Below are 27,132 nucleotides of genomic sequence, written 5' to 3' on the forward strand. Positions count from 1 at the left end.
GAATGAGTCTGGCTGCCAAGTGCTGGATGGTTTGTAGTCTTTTAATGAGTTGCTTGATGATCCCAGCATAGGGGGTATTCCCGTAATCCAACTTGCTGGTTACTAGGGCATAAGTGACAGTTTTTGTAGTGTTGCTTGGGAGCCATTTCAAGATATTCCTCAACATCTTCAATGTGTGGAAGCAGGATGCATTGATGATATTAACTTCATCAGACGTGTACAGTTTGCTAATAAATATTGATCTAAGGTTCCTGGCATGAGTGCTGGGTGTGGGTGTGCACCCAAGTATGGCTGTCCATCAGTTGGATTCCAATAGTGAGGCATTCTTGCCAAAGATCACTAGTCTTTGTCTTGTTCTTGATGAGCTTGATGATGAGCTTGAGATGGAAGGCTTTCTTCCACCTAGCGACTTTGGTCATGCGTGCAGTCAATTTGCTTCTTGTGTTGGGGGCTTGTTGAAGTGGGAAAGTATAAGTTGCATGTCATCGGAGTAGGAGAGGATGTGGATGTGGTGTGCCCGGATGCAATTGATCAGGGGGATCATGAATCCACTCAAGAGGGTGGGGCTGAATGATGAACCCTGAGGCACTCCACAAATTAATTTGCATGCTTCAGAGGAGTAAAGTGCCAGGCTGACAGCTTCAAATGGAGCAGACCCATCAGAGAGCAGGCTCTTGGATGTCAATCTCCTGCAAGTATCTTATGAAGAAGGAGCGTGAGACTGTGCAGGCTTCAGAGGAGTAAAGTGCCAGGCTGACAGCTTAAAATGGAGCAGACCCATCACAGAGCAGGCTCTTGGATGTCAATCTCCTGCAAGTATCTAATGAAGAAGGGGCGTGAGACTGTGTCAAATACTGCAGAGAGGTCCAGGAGAATGAGGGTTGCCATGTCTTCTCTGTCAAATATCATACAGATCCTATTTCTGTGGTATTGAAGAGTGATGTTGATTGGTCCTGAATCCACTCTACACTGCATAAAGTAGCTGGTAGTTGCTTAGGTGGTTGACAATGCATCAGTTGATTAGTTTCTCCAAGACATTTGTCGGGTATGGTGGATAGGCGTTGGGCCTCTTTTTGCAAAGCATGACTGTGTCAGTTCGGTGATGTTTGTTTGAGCAGGGGTGCTACATGGCATGTTTCTAGGTATCTGGGAATGTGGCTCAGTTGATGGAGGTATTGAGGATGGGTGCTAGTGCTTCACTGATCTGTAGGGGACCTTTAATGGACCTTTCATGGACCTTTAGTGGAGACATGGTAGGGGCAAGGGTCAGATGGGGCCCCAGATGGATGGTCTTCATGGTAGCACCAATAAAGGGGGTAGTAACGGTGGACCAAGAGTTGATTTGTTCCTCAGCGTGATGTGAAGTTAAGGTGCAATAAGATGGTCTCCGATTAAGGATAATTTTGGGATATGTAGAAGTGATTTTGTTGAAGTAGAATTCAGAGAGCTTGTTAGAAAGGGCTTGTGAGGGGGTGATGCCGTTAGAGGTCACAGGAGGCATGGTAACATTTCTGATGATGGTAAAGATTTTCTTGCTGCTGATTGTGCCAGTGTTGATGCGATCTGCAAGAGCTGTGCTCTTGGTATTCCTTAACAGCTGGTGGTAATGTCTTAGGGCTGATTTGAAGAAGTTTTTATCTGTGGTGTCTTTACTTGCTCTGAATTTGTATGCTAGTTGCTTGCAGGGGTGTTTCTGCATCGTTCCTCTGTGTACCACGTGGCCTGTGGTCAGGTTCAGAGCAGGCAGTGATCTGTCTGTTGAGGCTCTTGATGGCTTTCAGCAAGTTGTTTGTGTGCTTGGGCAGAAGTCCACTCGTCTTCTATGATGCATTTCCAGCTGCTGCAGGCTGTTTAAGTAGTGGTTGATCTGAGGTGGTGAGGGATGGGTATGCTGACACTGACAAAGGCATGGTCTTTCTAAGTCCGAGTTGGTGGCTTATCAACTGTGATGATGCTGATTGATGAAAAAATAGGTCCAATAGCTGTCTGGAGGTTTGGGTGGGTTTGTTATGTGCTGGGTGAGGTCAAAGCTTCAAAGATTTTCTAGAAGGACAGTAGATTTTGGGTCAGTGTGCTCTTCTGGCTGAAGGTTAGGGTCTCCAAAGAGGATAAAGGTGCTTACGTTAATGATGAGGGGTGTGATGAAGTCCATGAAGTTACTGTGTCCAGGTGGTCTGTATACAAGTGTTCCACCCAGGGAGAAGTTGATTGAGATGTGTATCTTGAACATGAGGTTTTCCATGTACCTGGTCAGGTCCGTGTATTGGTGCAACTGATGGTATCTTTAAATATAGTGGCAACTCCACCTCTGTGTTTGTGCTAATGGTCTTACCCAACACTCTTATAGTTCTTGGGGATGGCTGTAGCTATGTCCTTTACAGAGGTTGGGTTTAGGCTCGGTTCCTTGAGGACAAGCAGAATGGGTGCATAGTTGTGCAGTAGGACCCATATGGGTTCACTATGATGAGTAATGACTGTAAGTAGATGACCTTGTCAGGGGCTATGTTGGGGACTAATTCATTTACCTGCGAAGTCCAGGATAATTTGGGAGGGAACAATTTTTGGAACAAAAGATATTTAGAAAATTTTGGTGGGGTTCCCCCACTAGGAAATCATCTACTTTGTTAGAGGATGTGCAGTGTTGGGCTGAGAAGGACATGAGAATCAGTTGTGAAATCATCAAGAGAGTAATATGAGTACTGGAAGGCAGTTCGGATTACTAATCAGCACTTCAGTGAGAATACAAATGCTTGAATTCTTTCCTTAAGAGGCACAACCCAAATTGTGCTCAGTGATCATATTTGTCTAATACATCTAACCTTTTACCACATATTAGGGAGCCTACAGGAGGCATGCCCTCCCCCTAGCTCAAGCCATTATCCCTAGGCACCCTTTTCAGAACACTCCTGTACCTGCAGAAGATCATAAGAGAACTAAACCTGCTGACAGCAACCTGGGAAGAGTCCTGGTGGACTGGAGCTGCTCTCTCTCTCTTGTACTTGAATAAAGAATTGGACTCCAGGGGTGATACAGCTAATCTTTTGTTCAAGCTAAAGGAATACAACAAGCTATAAGAAGCTTTTCCTGTAACTGCCCAGGTGATGAGTGGACACTGACTGTGGATTGGACTCTGCCTGCCACCCAGTGAATTTCTAAGTGCCTCCTCTGGGTGGCTTTAGAAGTGTATTCCTATGGTACAGTGGGAAATAAAGGACTATAGTCAGAAGGTAAAATCTTTGACCAGGACGAACCTGCTTACAATATCCAAACCATGTCCCATAGTGGTCGGCATCAAATTGCGTATAGGCTACATGATCATTGACTATCATTGGCACTTTGTGCTTCTTGACACTAGGGGCCAGATGTACCATCACGGCCCATTGCGATTCGGTAATAGCGATTTTTAAGAAATCGCTATTACCGACTCGTAAAGGGCCATGAATCACATTTGCGAATCAGTAATAGCGATTTCTTAAAAATCGCAAATGCTATCACTGAATCGCAAACTGTGATACCGGCCCCATTCGCAGCTATGGGCCTGTTGGCCCACAGCTGCAAATTTTTTGCATTTTCAAAATTGCGATTTCTGAACCAGAAATCGCAATTTTGGAAATGCAAAAGGCCAGGGTGCTGGGGGCCTCAGGCCCACTCTCCTGCACCCCATTTGTTTGTTTTTTTAACATGTAAGGTACACACATGCCAAAAGGGCATGTGTGCTTTACATTTTCAATTTAAAAATGCAGTTTCACTGCATTTTTTAATTTTGCACCAGGTTACCACCTGGTCACAGATCATGGTATTTTGCATGTGCAAAATGACATTCTGCGAAAAATCGCAATTTGCGACTTTATCACTGTTTTAGTACTGCACAACTACTGTTCATATTAACTCTAACTCAAGCCTGCCTGCTCTGTGTCATAGCTATGAGGTGGTTGAGCTCAGGTTTATTTAGTGACTTTAGTTGCTTGCCCTAACAAGATTTGTGGTTATGACTTGAGGTGGGTACTTAACCTCCTCAACTAATACCCCAACTCTTCACAAATGCTCAAAGTGCCCTATGATGGCCTGATGCTATTTACAAAATACTGGGGGTTCAGCTTAATGATTTATGATATCATCATAACTCCTTAATGACAGAATAAGACCATGTAACACACTAAGGCCCTCATTCTGACCCTGGCGGTCTTTGACCGCCAGGGCGGAGGACCGCGGGAGCACCGCCGACAAGCCGGCGGTGCTTCAATGGGGATTCCGACCGCGGCGGTAAAGCCGCGGTCGGACCGGCACCACTGGCGGGGTCCCGCCAGTGTACCGCGGCCCCATTGAATCCTCCGCGGCGGCGCAGCTTGCTGCACCGCCGCGGGGATTCTGACCCCCCCTACCGCCATCCAGATCCCGGCGGTCGGACCGCCGAGATCCGGATGGCGGTAGGGGGGGTCGCGGGGCCCCTGGGGGCCCCTGCAGTGCCCATGCCACTGGCATGGGCATTGCAGGGGCCCCCGTAAGAGTGCCCCTAAATGTATTTCACTGTCTGCTGCGCAGACAGTGAAATACGCGACGGGTGCAACTGCACCCGTCGCACAGCTTCCACTCCGCCGGCTCGATTCCGAGCCGGCTTCATCGTGGAAGCCTCTTTCCCGCTGGGCTGGCTGGCGGTCTGAAGGAGACCGCCCGCCAGCCCAGCGGGAAAGTCAGAATTACCGCCGCGGTCTTTCGACCGCGGAACGGTAACCTGACGGCGGGACTTTGGCGGGCGGCCTCCGCCGCCCGCCAAGGTCAGAATGAGGGCCTAACTCCGTTCTTGTATCCTTTAACTCAGAGTTAGGCGTAGGGCTAACTATTAAGCACTGAGGGAGACTGGTTGTCAAGCACTGCAAATTCTCACTGTAGACAAGCCACACATTTCCAAATGCTAGCATTTGAACTGAATAAGTAAATGGGTTTTGCTTTTCTAGAAGCATTGCTGTTGGCATTTTCTAAAATGTAACAAACTAAAAGCAAATCCAGTGTATTTTCTTTATTTGTAGTCCATGCAACATGAATGCATAAGAGCAACTATATGTGGTCCAAATTAGTATAAATGTAATTAGGTTCACTAAATTGGTATTAGTACTCAACATGTTGTCTGAAAACCCTCAAGGGTAATATGTGCGTTTCAAGCCGCAATTACATTGTCAAACTGAAACAATTCACAATTATTCTAGAGGATTAATTTGAAAACATTATCCCATAAACTGCATTTAGCATTAGCATTGTAGAATAATTGCTACACTGCAAGCAGTGTTTTTTCAATAGCAATGACAGCACTCCGAACAAATAGAGCTCAAAGAGCCTCATTACGAGGGACAGGATAAGTTCCAATATGTGTGCCAATGTTACTGCACATATCACAATTGTGAATGTCTCTTGTTTTATCACAACCGTTTTAGTAGGCTGGCCTGGTGTGTGGTGGGTACCTATGGTACTTGTACCTTGTACCAGATCCAGTTATCCCTCATTAGTGTAGTGTAGTCAGTGTCTAGAAGCCAGGCTCTTGAGAGGTAGCTGTGAATGAGCAGCCAAGGATTATCCAGGAGACATGGAAAGCTCATTCAATACCACTGTAGTCACACAGTACTTACACACATGAAGGAAAACACTCAGTGTTACAACAATAAAGGTACTTTACTTTGGTGACATAAATACCAAAAATATCATAGAGGCTATACTCCCTTAGAAGGTAAGTAATACACAAATTATATACTCTGGGATGCAGAAATAGACATGACACAGTTAGAAAACAGTGCAATTAGTGATAATCACAAAAGAGAGAAATAACCCTAGGGGGAGCACAAACCATATACTAATAAAAGGTGAATGTGAAAGTCGGTCCCCCACCTAGGTAAGTGGAGTGTGTAGAGGGGAACGGGAAGTACTAGGAAAGCCCAAAGTTAAGTACCACAACCCACCCTAGCGACCAGGAAAGCAGGAATAAATCACTGTACCCAAGAAGACAAATTCGAGTTCCTGGAAGATGCAGGTGATGTCCCATGCCAGAAGGAGGATTGCAGCTGGGTTTGCGTCTTCAGATTCTCCCAACAAGCCTTGGTACATGCAAAACTCACGGTTAGCAGAAAGTGGAGCTGCAGGGGACCAGGAAGGACCAAGTGGACTCTACCCAGGAGGGCGAGCAAGAGGGGCCCCTCAGCAACACAGAGAAATTCACAGAATCCCACAGGTGTCCCACAGGATGGGGACATGGAAGTCGAGGGAGAGGCCCATGCAGCACTACAATAAAAGGCTCCCATGCCTCTGGAGAACCACTCAGGGAGCTGTGCATCGCAGGATGGAGTGCTGGGGGCTTGAGCTTCAGGATGCCTAAAGATCTCATGAAAAAATGCCAACAAGCCTTGGCAGCTGCAAAGGATGCTGTGCACAGGGGCTGCATGGACAGGCAAGGGCTTACCTCCACCCAAATTGAAGAGCTGGAAGAGAGGACCATTGGGACCACTTCAGTCCAGCACCCATGATGCAGGATCCATGCAGCTCAGCAGGAGAGAGGATCCAAGCAGCTGGTCGTCGTCGCAGTTGGTGCCTACAGAAGCAGGGGAGTGACTCCTTCAACCCAAGGGAGATTCCTTCTTCCTTCTGATGCAGGCTGAAGACGGGGTGTCCTCCGGAGATGCACGACTGGGTGAATGTTGCAGTTGCTTGAAGGAGTCATGGATACAATGTTGCAGGAGCCATCTTGCTTCTTTGTTGTAGCTTGTCGGGTCCTGGAGTGTCCAGATGCAGTTTCTTTGGTCAGAAGTCGAAGTGGAGGTTGCAGAGGATTCCTACTGGAGTCTTGAAATCCGAATCTGAGGAACCCAGAGAGAGAGAGAGCCCCTAAATCACCCTGAAAGGGGGATTCGCCACCTAGCTGGGTGACCACCTGTCAGGAGGGGGCTCTGACGTCACCTGCTGGCACTGGCCACTCAGATGCTCCCAGAGTTCCCTGCCAACCTTGAATCTAAGGTGGCAAAACCCAAGCACCCTCTGGAGGAGCTCTGAGCACCACCCTGGGGTGGTGATGGACAGGGGAGTGGTCACTTCCCTTTCCTTTTTCCAGTTTCACACCAGAGCCGGTACTGGCAGTCCCTATACCGGTGTAGACTAGTTTGTACAGAGAGAGCACCAAATGTGCCCTTCAAAACATTGCCAGTGGCTTGGGAAGGTTACCCCTCCCAAGCCTGTAACACCTACTTCCAATGGGAGAGGGTGTAACTCCCCTCTCCCAAAGGAAATCCTTTTTTCTTCTTTCCTGGGCTTGAGCTTCTAACGCAGCAGGAGGGCAGAAACCTGTCTGGGAGGTCGCAGAAGTTTGGATTGCCTGAAAACCCTCATAAGGCTGTAATGGCAATACATGGCGTCGTCTAAGGATTTCACAGAGTGCATGAAATCATACAACCAGTGCTTGCAAAAGCATTGGGGTATGATTCCAACATGTTTATACCAAACATGCCTATGTTCAGAGTTACCATTATGTAGCTGGACATAGGTATTGACCTATGTCTAGTAAAAGTGTAAAATGGTGTCCCAGCACTCACAAAGTTTGAGAAAATGGGTCTGAAGTTCATTGGGGCACCTCGGCTAGTGCCCTCACACACACAGGTATTTTGCACCCTGCCCTCTGGTCTGGAAGGCCTGTCATAGGGGTGTCTCATAAGTGACCTGTTGCAGTGAAACGTGTCAGTGAAGGGGTGCTTGCACCTTTTCACGCAGGCTGTAATGGCAGTCCTGCAGAACCCTTTGCTTGGGCTCCCTATGGATGGCAAAACATATGCTGCAGGCCATACGGATCCCCTGGGACCCCAATGCCCTGGGTACCTAGGTACCATATACTAAGGACATATAATGGGGCACCAGTGTGCCAAGTGTGGGATGACATACAGATTTTTTTGAGAGAGAGCATAACCACTGGGGCCCTGTTTAGCAGGATCCCAGTGAACACAGTCAAACACACTGACATCAGGTGGAAGAAATGGGTAACCAAAACAAGAAAGAGGGTACTTTCCTACAACCATTAAATACTGTGTGCGATAAAATGTACATCCTTGGATAAAGTCTCCCGGTGAAATCTTCCAATATTTCTTGGGCGGGGAGTAGTTAGTAATTACATGGATATGTCAATTTGGGGGACAGTAAGCACCAAAATCCACATGGCATTCCCTATTTTAGGGGAACACACGCAGTGAGCACTATTTATTACACCAATAAATAGCATAACCCACAGTGCTGTTCCTGGACATCAATTCACCAAAATTCCAGGGGTAGCAGAGGTGACATCACACGCTATTCTATCTTTACTTTCACTCAAACACAGATGCTTACACATACACAAACATTCACTCATGCACACACTTTTTTTTTTTACATAATCACATGCACACTCATAAGCATGCACACAGCATAGATTTAAAATGTTTTTTTACTTACCTCAGCTACCAAGGAGGGTCATATTCCTGATAACTGTGCTCCTTTTTTTATTATACTAATAATAAATAATATAGTGTTGTTCACTATTAGTGTAATAAAAAACTGATTAAAAACAAGGAAGTGGAGCCCCAACTAAGGATGAGCTGCCCTGTGTTCCTTGCACTGATTCTGCCACCTCTGAGGCCAGGTGTCGCAAAGGCAGTGACAGGGGTTGCAAGGGGCAAGCTAGCGACCCCTGGCAACGCCTAAATGATGTTCATGGTATTGTGGTATTGTTATATACAATGTGTGATAAATATTGCACCTTACTTAAGGCTACTCATAATTAGGGCCATAGGCGTCCACCACCCGGCTGAAATTCATAGGTGGACAGGCATGTATAGAACTCAAAAGGCTTCCCAGCAGTTCTGTATCTGTGAAAGGGTAGGAGGAGGGGTAAATCAAGGCACTGAGTAGCAGACAGAGGTCAATCGGAGTTACAGAGACAGAGAGAGAGAGAGAGATACAGAGAGAAATCTCCCATGGTCCTTATAGTGCTGCAAACTCTCCTGCAGTCTCTGTTACATTGACCAAAGTGTAGTATCTTACATCTTTTTTCTACAACTCAGGGTTATAAAAACATATTTGCACACCTAGGGGAATTAGAGAAGGCATGCTATTGGGAAATCAGGGTTAAAATGAAGTGTGTTGTACAAATCTGGCTCCCTTTTCTCGATTGACTTAATTGATGATTATTTTGATAATACAAAATTACTTTGAACATTAGTTGTAAGAATAATAACTACAGGTTTAGCACATCAGAAATAAGGTTGTATGTCAGGTTTTAATATTGCGTAATCCAAGGTACTTCTTTTATTTTCCCTGTGAGAACTTAATACTGAGTTGGCAGACCAGAATTGAAACACATGGGATCCATTAAGCATGATTTACTTTGATGCTGTGAATAGTGTTGCCTTGTCCTGCCCTGCCTATAGGACACCACAGGCAATACGTATACTAGCTCAACCCAGAGATAAGACAATTCCAGTACACAATTACTCCAAGTGCAGCTCATGGCCTAGCCCAATGTTCTGACACCCCAGTTTAAAAAGTTTAGATTTGAGCTTAATCCATGTTCAAGTCTGGGGTTTGTGATGCTATCTGTATTAAATCACTGGCTCCATCTTGACCACTGACTCCATTTTGTGTTTAGCTTCGCTTCAAACACCATCACATTGGAGGTGCAGGTGTTTTCTGTGCACAGCTTGTTAAACTGTTTTTGCTCTTCTCACCAGTGAAAGGAACAAAACATGGGGGGGCACTGAAAATAAGCAGGTACCAGGATGAGAATGTTAATGATAGAGCAGGGTACAGCTCGGTCTTGGAAAAACACCATGGGATTTGGCCAGTCTGATGCATGTTTTCTCAACACTGACCTGACATAGCCAAAGCGTGAATAATGGTTGATTCACTTGCAGAGGCAGAAGTGGTGACACAGGATTCTGACTTCGTGGGGATGGCGTGGGCGCATCAAAAATGTGGATACCTGGGAGAGAAAGCCATTTACAGGTGGGCAGAGATTGGAGGGATGCATATTCTCCTAGACTTGATAAAACTGTGATCATGCAATGTCCTTCTTGTCAACACAGATCTATCCTGCAAACAATCAAAGGTCAGTTGGGGAGAGGGAAATTACCCGGACAGATATGGCAAATTGATTACATTGGTCCATTACCAATTAGTCACAGGTGTCAATATGCTTGCACAGTATTAGGCACTTATTCTGGTTACCTACTCGCTGTCCCTTGGAAATGTTCCACGCAATATAACACTATCAAGTCTCTGGACATGCTAATGTTATATTATGGAGTCCCTCTACAAGTCCAGAGTGACAATGGGTGACATTTCAAAGGAATATTGGTACAAGATTATTGTTTACAACACAATATTATGTAGATTTATCACAGTCCATATTATCCATAAGCTGCAGGACTGATTGAGAGAATGAATGGCTTGCTGAAAGCCCAATTACGAAAACTGTCAAATGGAACTTTGAAAAACTGGAGAGAGCATGTAAATGAAGCCCTCCAAATTTGAATAACAGACCACTAACAATGCAGAGACCCCATTGATGAGAATGTTAACCCAATCTTACAGATACTACCTCATGTGGTGACTAACACCATAATGTATTGGGAAATAAAACCAGGAGCCTTAGCTCCTTACTGAGCCACATCAGAATCTGCGCAATTTGTGATTATCCCAGTGTAAGGAGGATTAGTGAAAAAGGGGACTGCCCTAGCCGTTCTTACAGTGCGTGGAGAGGGAGGTTTTGGCTCAACTGTCAAAAACCCTGATGTTAAAGTGTGTGTAGAATCCCCAAATCGCCCTCCTGAACCAGCAGAAATCATAGCCAAAGGCCAGGATAATATCCTTCTAGTCATGAAACCAGGAAAAGAAAAGTGGGAGTATATACCAGCTGACAAATGTTTTTTGCAAGAATAATCATCCTTATTTCTTTTACAGATCATACTACGAGGTGTCTGTGTGCTAGCTGTGCTACGTGGTCTCTCTTCAGAGAAGTGCTTGTAGGGTCAAAAGGTACCAAAAGTCCCCAGCTCCGAAATGATTGATCAACCCTGACAATCAACACCTTCACTGCACTTGACTGAAAATGTTTGGACACATATGACATGAGTCGTACTCAACAGGTCGGATTTTTGTATGACTCCCATGCAAAGTACGGCGGATAATATATCCACCTGTCTGGTGGCCATACCAACTCCTGCAAAAGTTTTACTCGAGATTTTCAACATCACTAACAAGGATGGAAATGTGTAAGAAAGTGACGTGTTATCCCTTTTTATTCTACTTGAGTACAGTAGGTTTTTCCAAGGAACAATGACTGAAAAGTGGGATAACTTGACCCAAGTGATTACTTAGAATATTACCACTGGTGATGTATGTTTTAATTTAACCTGTAATTCACACCAAATCGGAAAATGTGCTCAACTGCGCCTAGCGGCAACAACAGGGTCTCCTCAAGAGTTCCTGTGGGAAGAACAAACTCTATGGTGGTCATTATGACATTGGCAGTCTATTCCGAAGACCTCCGTGGTGACGGTCGCCAACAGACCGCCATGGAGGTGATAATCCGCCTGACAGATTATGACACACAAATGCAAAACTGACATAAACCAGCCACAACCACAAGTCTGCAAAACCCCACGAATTCAAAAAACTGTCAGACCCACCACCTTCACCGCTACGCCATCAAAATACCGCCCTCCAAATTATGACCCATGGATCACCACAACGGACATTCAGCGACGCACAACAATTGGCGGTGCACACCACCTCAGCGGAATTGGGCACCCAAAAACACTTCAAGCCAACATTGGCCGGAACAAAAAACCCACACCTGACACAAATACACACACCTCACACACCCACCAACAGCACTATAAAACACACACCAACATAACCCACAATCCTTTGTAAACATGAAAAGACCGCCACAGCTTGCCAGGCCAATCCTATAGAGAACTGCACACACACACCACAACTACGTATTCATCCATCACGCATCATACACCACACACCCCACCACAACACTAAACACCCTCAGCACAACACACACGACACACAACAGGCATGTCCCCACAAAAGCACTCCCGTTTCAGTAATGAGGAGTTGCAGTTGATGGTGGAAGAAATTGTCAGGGTAGAGCCATAGGTGTTTAATGCACAGGTCCAGCAGATCTCCATTGCCAGGAAGATGGAGCTGTGGCAGAGGATCATGGACAGAGTGAACTCCATGGGACAATATCCATGCACAAGGGATGACATTTGAAAGAGTTGGAACGAACCACAGGGGTTGTGTCTAAGTGTGGGAGAAAGTATGAGAGGGTGTGTCTCTGGGCATGAGAGTGAGTGTGAGAATGTTCGTGTGGGTATAAAGTGGGTGTAAGAGTCTGTGTGTGGGTGTGAGAGTGAGAGTGGCCATGGAGGGGTGTGTTTGGGTGTGAGAGTGGTTGTGAGAGTGTTTCTCTGAGTGTAAAAGTGGGTGTGAGAGGGTATGTCTGGGTTTGAGAGTGGTTGTGAGAGGGTGTCTCTGGGTGTGGGATTAAATGTGAGAGGGTGTGTGTGTGAGAGTGCAAGTAAGAGGGTGTGTCTCTGAGTGTGTGTCTGTGTGTAAGAGTGGGTGAGAGTGGGTGTAAGAGTCTGTGTATGAGGTGAGAGTGGGTGTGAGAGTGTCTGTCTGGGGGTTAGACTGGGTGTGAGTGGGTGTCACTGGGTGTGAGAGTGAGTGTGTCAGTGTGTGAGACTGGGTGTGAGTGGGTGTCTCTGTGTGTGAGAGTGAGTGTGAGAGTATGTCTCTGGGTGAGAGAATGGGTGATAAAGTATGTCTCTCTGTGGTAGAGTGAGTGTGAATAGGTTTCTGTCTGGGTGTGAGAGATTGTCTCTGGGTGTGAGAGTGGGTGTCGGAAGGTGTATGTGTGAGTGTGAGAATGGGTGTGAGAGGCTGTCTCTGGGTGTGAGAGGGTACCTCTGGGTGTGGAATTGGGTGTGAGAAGGTGTCTGTCTGGGTGTGAGAGGGTGTGACAGTGAGTGTAAGAATGTCTGTGATTGAGTGAGAGAGTGTCTCTAGGGATGTCTGAGTAGGTGTGTGAGTATATATTTTTTTTACCATTTCCAAGACCCACCAGTGGATTTATACTGGGGTTCATGCTGAGCCCCAATGATGGATCCAGAAATCTCCAAACTGGTCCAAAATGTAGTTTTAACATATTTTCAACTAATTATGTTCAGTTTTATCAGATTTTCTTCAACTTCCTGGGGTCAGGGAACCTCTACCCTGACCCCTTTACACCCATTACCCTCCACTTTTCAGTTCCGGGGACTATTTCCCTGATAAAACAAAATGGCGGCTTCAACTTCCCTGTCAGGCTGTGGCCAGCCAATCAGATTCTTGCACTGGAGCACGCATTCCCAGATCCACTTGTGGCGGATCCACAGAGGATCCACATCCCTAGATATCTATATTTTTTGCCCTTTAATAACTCAAAAACTACTGAACAGATTTACACCAAATCATAAAAAGCATGATCTGCTCACCAACATCTAGCTTTGTGCAAAATTTGATGTTGCGCCATTCATTGGATCTGGTTGCAGACAGTCTATGGGAATTAACATGGGAAACACACCTTTTTTTACCTCTCTTTTCTCAGCCCCAGCTTCACAGATCCATGCACAACAAGACCCTATAGGACACATTTGGGAAACATTTCATGAAGATTCGTCAAAAGGTGCCAAAGATACAGGCAATTCAAAAAACGCTTTACCTATGGAAACTAGGTCCTTACTACAACTACCTATGGTGACTGCCAGTAGGTGCTATAAATATGTAAATTACCTACTACAGTCACCAGTAGGTAGCTATTGTTAGGACCTAGTTTCCATAGAATAAACAGTTTAATTTTGCTTATAACTTTGGCGTCGTTGACGAATGTTCACAAAAATTGCAAAACTAGTTTGCTGCTCACTTTAGCTGCTGTCTGGAAAGTTCTGGGGTGATTTGTCAAGCAGGGCCTCAGAAAAAGGGGGGTCCCAAAACGTGTTTTCCACACTCAATTTTCAATAGGGATTTTAGACACAACTACAACCCAAACCGCCGAACGGAATTACACCGCATTTAGCAGAAAGCTAGATTTTGGTCTGGAAAAATCCTTTTGTCATTTGGTGTAAATCTGTTCAGTAGTTTTGGAGTTATTGGCTGGCTGAAACCTGAGAGGAAAGTTGCAGCCTCCATTTTGTGTATCAGCACTTGGTGCCTGGGGGAATACAACTTAAAACTGAGAAAGGAGCTCAGGGTAGGGGTGCCCTGATCCTGTGGGACTGATGGAGGGGTCTGTGAGGAACCCCTTATGGGCAAAAATATTTCCCAAAAATGGTAAGTTTGGGGCACACAAGGATCTGCGTCTGCTGTGTGAATCTGCAATGGATTTCTGACTCGAGACTACAATTAAAAAAGTATAGATATCCACTCACAAACCCACTCACACACACACAGCCATTAACGCACTCACACACCAACTCACAGACCCACAAAACTACTACTACACTCAGTCACAGACCCACACAGCCACTCACACACCCACCCACATGCTCACTTACACACCCACACAACCACTCACACACACATCCATACAACCACATACAGGCTCACACAGCCACTCACACATGCACTCACCTAACCAGTCATACACTCACACAACCACTTACATATGCACACAACTACACACACCCAGTCACACATCCATACAGCCACTCACTCAACCACTCACAGACCCACAGTACAGAGTTGTCTGAAGGTTGGGGTTGGCTTCAGGCCAGGCCCTGCAGTCAACCCTCACCATGCATGGCTGAAGGCTGTGCACAGCGACAGTTGGATTATTAAATATTTTGTTAAGTTAAAAAAAACTAGAATTCACTGACAAAATAAACAAACGTTACAGGGACATTATAGTTAAGAAGTAGAATTAAAAACATCTTAGAAATACACTAAAAACTAAACGTTACAGGGGTGGTATTGTTAGGTTCATTTTTCACACACACAAAACCGTAGCAATTCAGCAGTTACAGGTATACTTATCTCACAAAACTATAACTCGTGCCCTAAGGTAATTATAACTCCCACCCTCTCCATGCCCTGCTAAATTACCCCACATAGCACATCAGTCATGACAACTTGCATGACATCATTCATAAAAACACTTCAACATTTGCAATAAAATTAAGATAAGTATAACAATACCCCAGGGCCAAACAATAATGTCAGAGGGTGGCGGTATGTGGTCCACCTCTCTGAGCCTTAGAAGGTGCTGGGAACCCCATCCCTTCAGTCTAGCTATTGAACTCTGTCGGGGAGAGGCCATCTCATGGGAAACAGTGCTTTTCCCTGCATGCAGAACTATGAGGAGTGAAAGAAGTGTGCTCCCACCTGGCAAGAGCTTTGAAAATGGGAGCATACTTCTGTTTCTCTGGCCATGTTCTTTCATGTAGGGAAACTGTGATCAGTCCCACCTGGTGGGAGCCAGCAGAAATAGCTGCTACCACCAGATGGGAGCAATTCTTGCTCCCACGTGGGAGCTGTCTGGGGCTAATCAGTCTTTGGGGCTCCCTCCAATGGCATTAATGATGGGTTGTGAGTTTCCCTGGTGACCACCATGGTACCCACTTAGATTGAAAAGAACTCAGATGATGGGGTCCACAAGGTCCCTTAATGCTCAGAGAGGAGGGCCATGCACCCCGTCCCATATTATTAGTGGTGTCCCTGGGGTAAAGAGTCTTAGGGGCCCATTTGGGATCAGGAGGAAGCCTTTTGCCCCTTCCCTAAAATAAATGATTTTGACCAAGGGGATGGAGACCTTTTAAGGCTCAAGAAGGGGAACCAAGCGCCCCTCCCCTAATATACTATATTTGCTCCAGAGAGGGGGTCCCTAGGGTCTCTTAAGACTAGGGCAAAGGAGGCCATGCTCTCCCTCCCCTATAATTAGTGTATGGCTCCAGGGGATGGGGTCGCTGGGCATATTTTGGTTCAGAGAGTGGGGAATGCATGCCCCTCTCCCCTACTATAATAAAGTTTGGGCCTAGAGGGATGGGGTCCCAGGGGCCTCCACAGGTTCGGGGAGAGGATACTGAGCACACCCTACTCTAAGAATATGTTTTGGTCCTAAGGATGGTGCACCGGGACCAATGGTGGGTTAGGGAGGAGGGTCACAGGCCCTGGAATAGTGCTTGGGAGCCATTAGAGGCTTGGGAAGGGAGGCTACATGCACCCCATTAGTTAAAAAAACTAAAGGGCAAAAGATAGAATCCCTGGGTCCACTAATGGCTTGGGGGGGCATTAAGACCCCCATTTCTGATATAGAGCTGGCTGCCTGTGGGGAGTTGGATGCAGGGCCTGGCCCCAGCCCAGGCTCTGTGACCAACCCCATGCCTCTTACAGCCGTTGGCTGTGTGTGGCTGGGGTGGACTGGTCACAGGGGGTTGTTGTGGGGCATGGGTGCAAGTCAGTCCCTGCAGTTTACCCCTGTCTTGCATGGCCAAAGTCCTTAAGGTGGCCTTAAATTCGCCAGTTATGGTTACTTCAAGTAACTATAATTCATGCCCTAAGGTGACTATAACTTGCTTCCCTGCCATGTAAAATGCTCACATCAATGTAATTTCAGAAGATTAATTGATGATGTCATAGAACATGTCATGAGTGTTGTAATCTTTCAGGTAATATGTAGCAGCCTCTAGTAACATTTAAAAACTATTTCACAGTGACTCTCTTTGGTCATTTAAACCATGACCCTAGGGGAGCTAGGATTGTCTGGCTACACTTTGTGGCCTGAAAAATGCTACAAAACTCAAGGACATGTCTATGTTTTTTGAATGATTTATTACAAATATTTTGTGAATTGTCATTTAACATTGCAATGTGTGTATGTATTAAAACATCTGATTATAATTATTTGTGACTTTTTGACAAAGGCAATAGTTCTGCTCTATATATGTTGATGTGCTCACTTCCTAATAAAGCCAATAGGCCTGTCTTTTATTTGATGTTCTGACCCTTTGACAAAGGCAGTAGGCCTGACTTTCTCTAAATGACATCCCTTTTTATTACTTATATTTTGAAACATGCTGGAATTCACTGAAAACAAAGTTTAAAGCAACATTATAGTTAAGTCTGTTAATATCTTACTTTATATTTTTTTTCAACTAAGAAATCCACTGAATGAACAAAGGTAAAAGTAACATTAATGATCCATCAAATGTAATGTTTTAAACTGAAAAAAACACAGATATTCACCATTCCAAATTAACTAAAGCAACTATAACTCCCTCACAATGCCATGCGTGTGACCTCACATTTCACAACACTCACCACATGTCCTATGACATCATTAATAACATCATTGATGATATTTGAAATTATATTTCTGAGAACACTGTGCATGTTGCTGAAGAGGGTTATAGTTACTTCAGTAAATGATAACTGGTGAATTTCAGTGTTTGATATAGTTTAAAACTTTGCACTTCACCTACACATTAACATGACTTTAACCTTTGTTTTTTTTCAGTAAATATATATATGCTGCTACTTTTCATATTGCCAATGACACTTGATCAATTGTATGATCTGTTGTGTCATTATGTCTCTCCACAATTTTTAGTGCATTCAGTATTTGTTTGCACATTGAACATGTGTATGGAACTACCACCTTGGATCATAGTATGAACCTGTTTATGTGGGGTCTTTAATTATACAATCAATGGCTTTTGGACAGTTGGTGTTTCTTTATTCCTCTATCTTCTTTATCAGTTGATTCATTTTAGGAGACTGTTCATAGAGTAACTTCTTTTTCTCACTATTACAAGTACCTTGCAGTTCTAACCTTCTTTATGTCCACTCCACCTTGATAAATGTTTACATTGACACCCATCTGGTGCCACTCCATAATGCTCTTGATCTAGTAGTTGATCAAGTGGTTTAGGTTTACATGCTATTAGAGGCTTTACCTCTAAGTAGTCATTTACAAAGTTTTTGGGGACGCTTCTTCCACCTGAAATGCTCTTTTTGAAGCAACTCCACCCCAAATTGTGTATGCCTCGAAGCAAATTTAATTGTATTTATTTATATATGAATTCATTTATTCATTCTTTTATTGATCAGTAGCTAGGACTTCCAACTTTTACACTTGGGCACCTAAGTGGCAGATGTGAGCAGCTACTATTTCAATCTGTTCAAAACTGGAAAGATTTGCAGCAGATTTATAAATTTGTGTCATTTTGTTTACAAAAATTCAGCGTAAACCTAACTCCATATTTATACTTATACGTTAGCCATGTCTAATGTCACAATGTAGGAGTTTGCACCATTGTTTGGATGTGTACACCAACCTTGCATCAATGAGATGCAAGGTAGGCATTCCCATCTAAAAAATGGTGCTATTCCCATAGCCCCATATTTATCACCGTGCTAAAATGACGCACAGGTGGGAGGAGGGGCCAAATAATGGTGTTAAGCTTGCTTTTCACCTGATTTAACACGTGGGTCAGACCAGGCTTTAGGAGAACTGTGGACCCATTTCCATGGTTAAACACCGTGGAATGGGTCCACAGGTGCCCTCCCCAAGCCCGAGGTACACCCCCATCAAAGACTGACACCGGAGGATGGGAGACCCCATCCCAGGTAAGTCTGGGTAAGTATTTTTTCTTTTTAGTTTTTTTGCCATCGGCAGTCCTAACTTGGGGACCCCTGCATGGCACAGGGTGCAATGGCGATGGCCGGGGGACACTTGTCCCCTGTGCTGGCCACTGGGGTGGTGGGCATGACTCCTGTCTTTCCTAAGACAGTAATATTTTTGGTGGTTCTGCGCCAGTAAATGGCGCTAGTCTGATTTTTTTGCATCTAACCAGGCTAGCGTCATTTTTTGATGCACAACCCACTCCTTCCCTACCACCACCATCACTCGGCTAGTGTCTTCTTTTAAGATACTAGCCCAAGTTTAGTGCCGGCTTGCGCCATTCCTTTAATATTGTGCCTGGCTGGCACTGTGGAATGGCGCAAGCCTGCGCAATACTTTTTGCCGCAAAGCTGCATTTTTGCAATTTTGCAGCAAAAAGTATAAACCAGGCCCTGAATCTGATGACTGTGGGCTGAATCTGTGTGTTATCACTTCCTGGTTGCCACTACAGAACTTATGTTATGTTCAGGACACCCTCTAGTGGTTTAATTTCAAAGGCCTCTGTCCCTTCTTAAGCAGCCGATGCCAGGGACGTGCAGTGGCTAGGACTGCCAACTTTTGCACTTGGGCACTTTAGTGAAGGGTGTGAGCAGCTACTTATTTCTATATGGGATTTTTCACTTTTAAAATCTGTTTTAATCTTTTTTTAAGGCCAAAAGTGTAAAAAATTGAATTTGATGATTGTGGGCTAAATCTATGTGCTATCACTTCCTGGTGACACTACAGAGCGTCCATTTTGTTCAACACGTGCTGTAGTGGTTTGATTTCACAGGCCTCAGTTCCTTCTTAAGCAGCTTACACTGTGGTCGGGCAGTGGCTAGGACTGCTGATTTTTGCAGTTGGGAACTTTAGTGGAGGGTGTGAGCAGCTACCTATTTCTCTGGGGGAATTTAATTTTTAAAATCTGTTTTAAGGGCAAAACTCTAAAAACTGAATCTGATGATTTTGGGCTGAATCTGGGTATTATTACTTCCCAGTTGCCACTACAGAGCTGCCATTTTGTTCAGGATGCACTCTAGTGGTTTGATTTGACAGGCCTCAGTCCCTTTTTAAGCAGCCATGCCGTAAACATGCAGCAGCTAAGCCTGCTAGTTTTGCACTTGGGCACTTTAGTGGAGGGTGTGAGCAGCTACTTATTTTTCTGGTGGAATTTTCATATTTAAAATCTGTTTTAATCTGTGCTAAGGTCAAAACTGTAAAAATTGAATCTGATGATTGTGGACTGATTCTGTATGGTATCACCTCCTGGTTGACGCTAGAGAGCTGCCAATTTGTTCAGGACGTGCTCTAGTAGTTTGATCTCATGGGCCTCAGTCCCTTTTTAAGCAGCCTCCGCCATGGACGCACGCAGTGGGTGCACCGAAGGCACACCACAGGTAAACCCATCTGCACTGTCCGCATTTTGGCCACCCATGCTGTTGGTTTGCGGTGCAATACATTGCCTACTTGCAGATGATAAGTTTGACCTTCTCTTTCTGACTGACACATGGCTTTCTGAGCCTTCTTTGCCTGATATTGCTCTGGCTAGCCCCCAGGGTGTCTCTATTCTATTAAGAAACAGAACTGTGCAGATGGGTAGGGGCATTGAGATGGTGTGCTGAGACAAGATGATTTGTACTACCGCTAAGCTGATAGTCTGAGATCCCATTGAATAGCTTACCTTCTCTATCTCACTTAATCTGGCCTCTACCTTGTCCAGAGTCCTAATTATGGACTCCAAGCATCTCCTCTAGGTCCTTAGCTCAGCTTGTGGACTCTTTGGGCTGAATCTCTATTTTGCATTCCAACTTCTTCGGCCTTGGGGATTTCAATCTTCATGTCGAAGAGCCAAACTGTCCTTGCATGTCACAGTTTGTGAATACCCTTGAGGGCTTTAACTTAGAACAACACGTAATCAGCCCCACTCAAATGCCAGGCCACACTTTGGACCTCATTTTCTCATATTCACTAAATATCCATGTGAGGTTGGCCACTGAAATAGCATAGGCTGACCACCAGTGGTGGGTGGTGACCTCCGCTCTGCTGGCAGAGCTAACAGAGTTTTTGGCACTCCACGTTCCACTTGGAGTGCGGAGTTCGCCCAAAACTCTGATAGCCCAGCCAGCGGAGCAGAGCTCACTGCATACACACTGCAGCCCAGCTATGCTGTCTGCACTTGCACTGTATAGCCCATAACTGGGCTGCAGTGTGCACTCACCCGACATTGATGGAACTGCTCGCTGGCAGCTCTGGAATGGAGGGGGCAGTGGGAGGCAGACAGCCAGGCACGGCGTGGAGCTGGCAACGTGGATCCCCTGGAAGAGCCCAGGTAAGTCCTCATTTTTTCTTTAAGGTGCACGCTGGTGCACAAGAGGTCTGAAATGGCAGCTTTCGCTGCATATGGCCCTGGCCTGAATTCAGGCCATGACTCTAGGCAATGAAAGCTATCGTTTCAGGCCTCTTGTGCACTGGCCTAGCCAGCTTTCACTGCCTATAGTCCTTTCCTGAATGCGCCCGTTCTCGGACGTGCTAGGCATTATCAGCGGGCGCATTCAGGAGAGGGTGCCACTCCACAGCACACAGAACTCCACTTCTGCTGAATTCCACTGAGTTTTTTATCAACTTAGAGGAATTCAGCAGAGTAAAACTCTGTGAACTTTGCCCAGGTTCTGCTTATGACAGGGACGCAAACTAACTTAGTAAATAAAAAGGCATTGTCCTGCTTTTGCAAATCCTACTACAGAGCTCAAAAGGAGTTTACTACATTTTCTATTGATGATGCTGCAAACAAACCCAATGCTTTTTTCAGCATCTTTAATTCTTTCCTTTCCCCAAGGGCTATGCAAAACTCTCTAACACACTCTACTCCTTTGTGACAGGAGCTGACTGATTGTTTTCAAACAAAATTAAAACAACCTATGATCAGTTTCCTAATCAGGGTATAGCTGAGTTACCTTAGACGATGATTCCTACTGCTCTGGTGTTGAGGGATTTCAAGCCTTTCTCACCATAAGAGTCAGCCAGCCTACTGGCTAACTGTAAGTCCTGCTCACCCTAGGATTGTAGCCCCCCTGACATTCTTAAGTCAGTCCTGCCAATTGTGAATCCTATTCATAATAAACTGCAGAATGCCTCCCTGGAGTCAACTACAGTTTGGAAGAGGTGGAACCAGGCTCTCCGCTTTCCTTTGCTAAAAAAATCAAATGCAGATCCAAAAATACTCTGCAATTTCAGACCAATCTCCCTCCTTCCAGCAGCAGCCAAGATGCTGCAGAAGGCCGTCAATAAACAGATCTGCCTGTTCCTGGAACCCAACACCCCCCCTTCATGATACTCAGTCTGGCTTTCAGCCAGGTAACAGTATCGAGTCTGCCTTACTAGAGGTTTCAGAGTCTGTCAAGCTCAATCCTGATCAGGGTGTGTCAGGTGTGGTCTTCCTTTTATACCTCTCATCAGCATTTGACATGTTCTAGCACCCCATCCTGCTGAACAGACTAGGGAAGATTGGTATTGAAGGGAATAAGATCGCCTGGATCAAATCTTATCTGGTGTTTCTTTCTCCCATTTGTTCCTGACCTTACACCTCTCAAGTACAGGGTGCCTCAGCGCTCTGCCCTGAGTCCCACACTTTTTAATATCTATTTGGAACCCCTGGCTAAGCTTGTTGAATCTTGGGGTCTGAAGGTACTTTCATACGCCGACGACATGCAGCTTATGCTCTCTTTCCAGGATAAGGCTCCTGACACTGTTATGGACTTTAAGGATTGCCTTAAAGCAGTTTGAAAGAGGATGGGTAAAAGCTGCTTTAGTCTTCATTCTGATAAATCAGAAATTCTCTTTTTCAGCCCCCTCCCCTCTTCCAGTGTCAGAAATTGGGGCATCAAATTTGACTCAGCTCTTTCGGTTGAACCCCAGGTCAAAGCAGTCTCGCCCACCTGTTTTCCTACACTGAAGATCCTTAGAAGAATGTTACATCTAGTTCCTGTAACTACCTGTAAGACGATTGTCAAATGCGCTAGTCACCACAAAACTAAACTACTCTAACAGTCTTTACCTAGGGTTTCCAGAATACCTTCTGCATCGATTGCAGATTATTCAAAATGCTACAGCACGCCTCATTCCTAAGGTCCTGCTACATCAATCAGTATCTGTGCATTTCTGTCAGCTGCACTAGCATTTTGTAGGGCTCTGACTTTCACCTATAGGGCTTTGGAGAACAAGGGACCTCAGTATTTGAGATGCATACTCAAGGCCTGCAGCCAGAGCATGTTCCTTGGATCTAATTCCCTGAGGTCCCTACATGTGCCAAGGGTTCACAGGGCTAGGCGCAGTGGTAGATCCTTTTCCTTGCTGATGGCAAAGCTCTTGAATTCACTTCTATCTAGCCTTCATTTTGCCCCCTCAGAAAAGATCTTTAGGAAAGGCTTGAAGACTCACCTGTTTAATGCCTAGCCTGGTGGTCAACTTTGCTTATTTGTTCTTTTGGGCAGTCCTGCTCATTAACGCAGGGGCGCTCTCTTGGGAGTATCCACATGCTCTATAAATGCGATTATATTACATGACAGTTCAGATGTGCAGTTGAATGCTTGTTATATCTAAAAGAATAGTGAAGCCAAACATGTTTGCACACCAATAGCCAGCACTGGTCTTTTGAGATTGGCACTTATTTAATCCAGAGCAAGAGGGAGACAAACACACAAGGGGGATAAAGGAGGAAGAGAAAGGAGGAAAACCCATGACAAAGAAAGAATGCAGGGAAAAAGAACGAGTGCGGTAAAGGGTCAGAATGTGTCTGGTGGTGGATTTAAGAGGTATATGTGGAGAATGTGTTGCAGTGCAGCCATGTTCCTTCAGCAAGTCTTCATTCTTACTACCTGCTGGATACTGTTTCCTGTGCTAGGTTGTATTTCTTCTGGAATCTTTCATGTCCCCTGGAATCCTCCATTTTCGGTCTTGAAATTTTTCATCTTGCAAGTAGGATTTTTATGCCCATTTTTTTGTCTAGATTCTGTGACAGCTTATCTTGGGCATCTGTTAATCAAATGTTACACTTGTGTGATACATTGTTGCTTCAGGAGGTAACTGTCCATACCTGGAACAGTCCAATTTCTGGCTTTGAAATTTAACTCTGGGTTTAGCTTTGAACAATGACACAGCTTTGATATTTGGCACACCAACATTCAATAGTCCTGGCGGCTGGCTTCTGAGCAAAACTTTGCGCCCAACACTTATTCTTTTACAAATTAAGGACTGCCAATACCTTTCACACTTTTATTAAACATACATGGATATACACATATTTAAATCATTGTTAACTAAATTTTCAAAATCCAACAGATGTCCTTTCAATACCAGTTTAAAATCTTTGAGAACAGAGATTGCACAAATGCCTTCTTGAAGATAGTGCCAGTATAGGGGCCTGAGAAGACAGAATAACTGGAATTTGGAGGTGCACAAGTTGTACTAGGTGTTCTAGAACATTGTGATGGGTGGATTCCAAGCTCTCAGTAGGTGTGTATCAAGATAAAATATCACAGCAATAGTTTTGGGCTAGACCATTTTTAGAATTGTGAAACAACTAGTTTGTGTAAGGATCTGTTCATGACAATGAGCCATAAGTGTTTGTGGTAGCTTGCGCAAGTGGTGGTATGTCATAACAGGTTGTATGGCTATGAAAGCTTCCATTTACATTATTAGTGTAAAAAGACCCCTCAAGGGTTTTGACTGACATTTCAAAGAGTCTGGAGAAAACTTGATAGACTGGTTGTGGGAGGTGGAAAATATAAGACTTAATTTTGGTGGGATGTAGCATGAGTCAGTGTAGTAGCATCCAGTGATGCATAGCAGGGGGCAGTCAGAGATGTGTTACTAAAGGGAACTTTAAAATGGGATAGGGAAATATTTGGATGTCATTGCCACAGAGATAATACAAAATGTCAAATGAGGAAATATTATCACAATGGGAGGTGTTGAGAAGTGAGTAGATTGTGTGACCAAGAGCTAAGCACTGTAATATGCCTTCTGGAAGTGAAGCTGTTGATTTCTTAAGTCTTGGTGCTGGAAGGAGCAGCCAGAAAGATATGAAGTGAACCATCGGCGAGCTATCACTGTGATGCTTAGTGGGTCTAGTGAGAAAAGCAGTGTAAGATTAGCAATCTTGTCAAAAGAGGTCTATATATATTCAGAAGTGTGTGAATGGAAGAAAGTAGATTTTGTTAAGCAATGTAAATGAAGTTAGATATGTGTGAGATAGCAGTTTCAGCAGAGTGGAGGAGGGCAAGTATTCTAGACTGAAAGGAGTTAAGTAGATTAAGGAATGCTACAGTGTGTAGGGGTGGAGGGCTAACGTTCCAGAAACTTGGAGAAGAAGGGAAGCTGAGATATTGACCAGTAGTTAGAGGGAGAAGAGAGATAATCAGCTGTATTTTTACAAGCAGTCATACCATGTTTGGGTTAGGTAAAATCCAGTAATGAAGGAGTAGTTGAAGGATGTCAGACAAAAGATAGGGTTGGTACTGAGGATAAGGGGTTTGATGGTCTAGGGTCTAAAACATTCTAAAGGTACACAGGTTGGGTTAACTGCTTTGATTAAAAAATTTCATTTGGATGCTGTGGTAAGGTGTGATAGTTTAGTTGGGTAGGGATGTCACTTGATATGGTTGTAGGACAGTAGTGGTTAAGCAGTAGTGTATTTACAGTATTTCTGATATCAGAGTTTTTAAGGTTAAGTATGAGGCAAAACATTGGCTGATAGGCACAGGCACATAGTTCAGTATGGAAGAGAAAGCAGGTTGGTAACAGTATGTGGAATTCATTATGGGTGAAGCTGAAGCAAAGTAGTGTAATTTCTAAAGTGAGAAGAGTTGAAATAAACAAGGGTGCCTGATAGTGTTTACATGGCTTGTTCAGCTTTACAGTTTGGGATGCTTTCATTCTTGCTCCCTCTACATAGTACTGATCTCACTTTTTGTTTTGAGAGTTTCAAAGATAGGAAATTGAGTCATGGTCAGGGTGTGGATGCAGGCAATAGGATAATGTGCACTGTGCATTGATGGTGCACTTCAAAGTACTGTTAAAGTGATCAAATGACATTTTGTGTAAGAATGGGGTAACATTGTAAACCTGGTTTAGGAATATACTCATTGGGAGTCTTGAAAAATGATTTTGTTTGGAAATGACTTGTATTTGTGTGGATGAACACTGAGGCAACGTTAAACTGCATATGCATTATGTCATGGTCACATGGTGTAGTGAATCCTAGTTTGTTTTAACTGGATAACAGGGAGTTAGCTTAGCCGTAGGCTTGTAAACTTGTGCCCCCGTCACCTAGTGACTTTTAACCTACTTAGCTTGCTCTGTCTTAGTCCATTTAATTATTTATTTCCTTTAAGATGGCGGCCTTGTTTATAGTTAGGCCACTTGTTATGAGTTTTATTATCAGTGTCACTGCGCCAAGGCGTCAAGATCAAGCATGAAAGACAAACAAACAGTTGGTGTTCACACTTAGGGATTTTCCCTCTCTATACTTTCGAGGGATTGTTGATATCAATTGCCGTCCCAAGCATGCCTATTATCTATTGTTTTGAATTACACCTACGTCAGGGGACCTTGTAGATCTGTATAAATACATCACACTTTAGACAGATAATCAGAGGGATTCCGACCAGAGGGCATCGCCACCATCGCTGATACCAATGCTGCAGTCATCTTGACGCTGACCCAGTCTTCGTGTCCCTGCGGAGTCTGAGATAGAGACCTCATTCCAAGGTAACGAGGGTTGGGGGCTCCTCTCATGGACACGGCTTTGGCAGATTAGGTTTAACGAACCCAGCTCTCCTTTTAGGTAGGAGGTTAGACCTATTCTCCTAAGGGTATTAGGGCTTATTCCATCTTATACATATATATATATTTCTTTCATATATTGCACAATGGTGGGGGTCTTTATAACAATGACTCTCTTCTTCACAATACTGTTGCTTGGTATATTCATTATCCTAATCATTGCAGTTTATGCAACTTATCGCAAATTGCAGTTATGTTGAATAAAAACTATTATAACTTCACTGCATCTGTGTTATTGCCTTTGTTTGTATGAGACATAATAAATCTGTGAGAAAAGGGTAATTTCCGTTTAACCACGACAACCCTGAGAAATCTTACTTTTGAGTCCATGCGTAAGCGACTGCTACAAATCACCTTTTACTATTGTGTTTCTGGTGAGGTACTGCTCGTAAGCCGGTAAGGTTTGGACAACAGTTACAACTAAGTTGTAGGAAAAGACTTAGGCCCTCATTCTGACTTTGGCGGGCGGCGGAGGCCGCCCGCCAAAGTACCGCCGTCAGAATACCGCTGCGCTGTCAAAAGACCGCCACGGTTATTCTGAGTTTCCCGCTGGGCTGGCGGGTGACCGCCAGAAG

This window comes from Pleurodeles waltl, chromosome 3_1, assembly GCF_031143425.1.
Source record: "Pleurodeles waltl isolate 20211129_DDA chromosome 3_1, aPleWal1.hap1.20221129, whole genome shotgun sequence".
NCBI lineage: Eukaryota > Metazoa > Chordata > Amphibia > Caudata > Salamandridae > Pleurodeles > Pleurodeles waltl.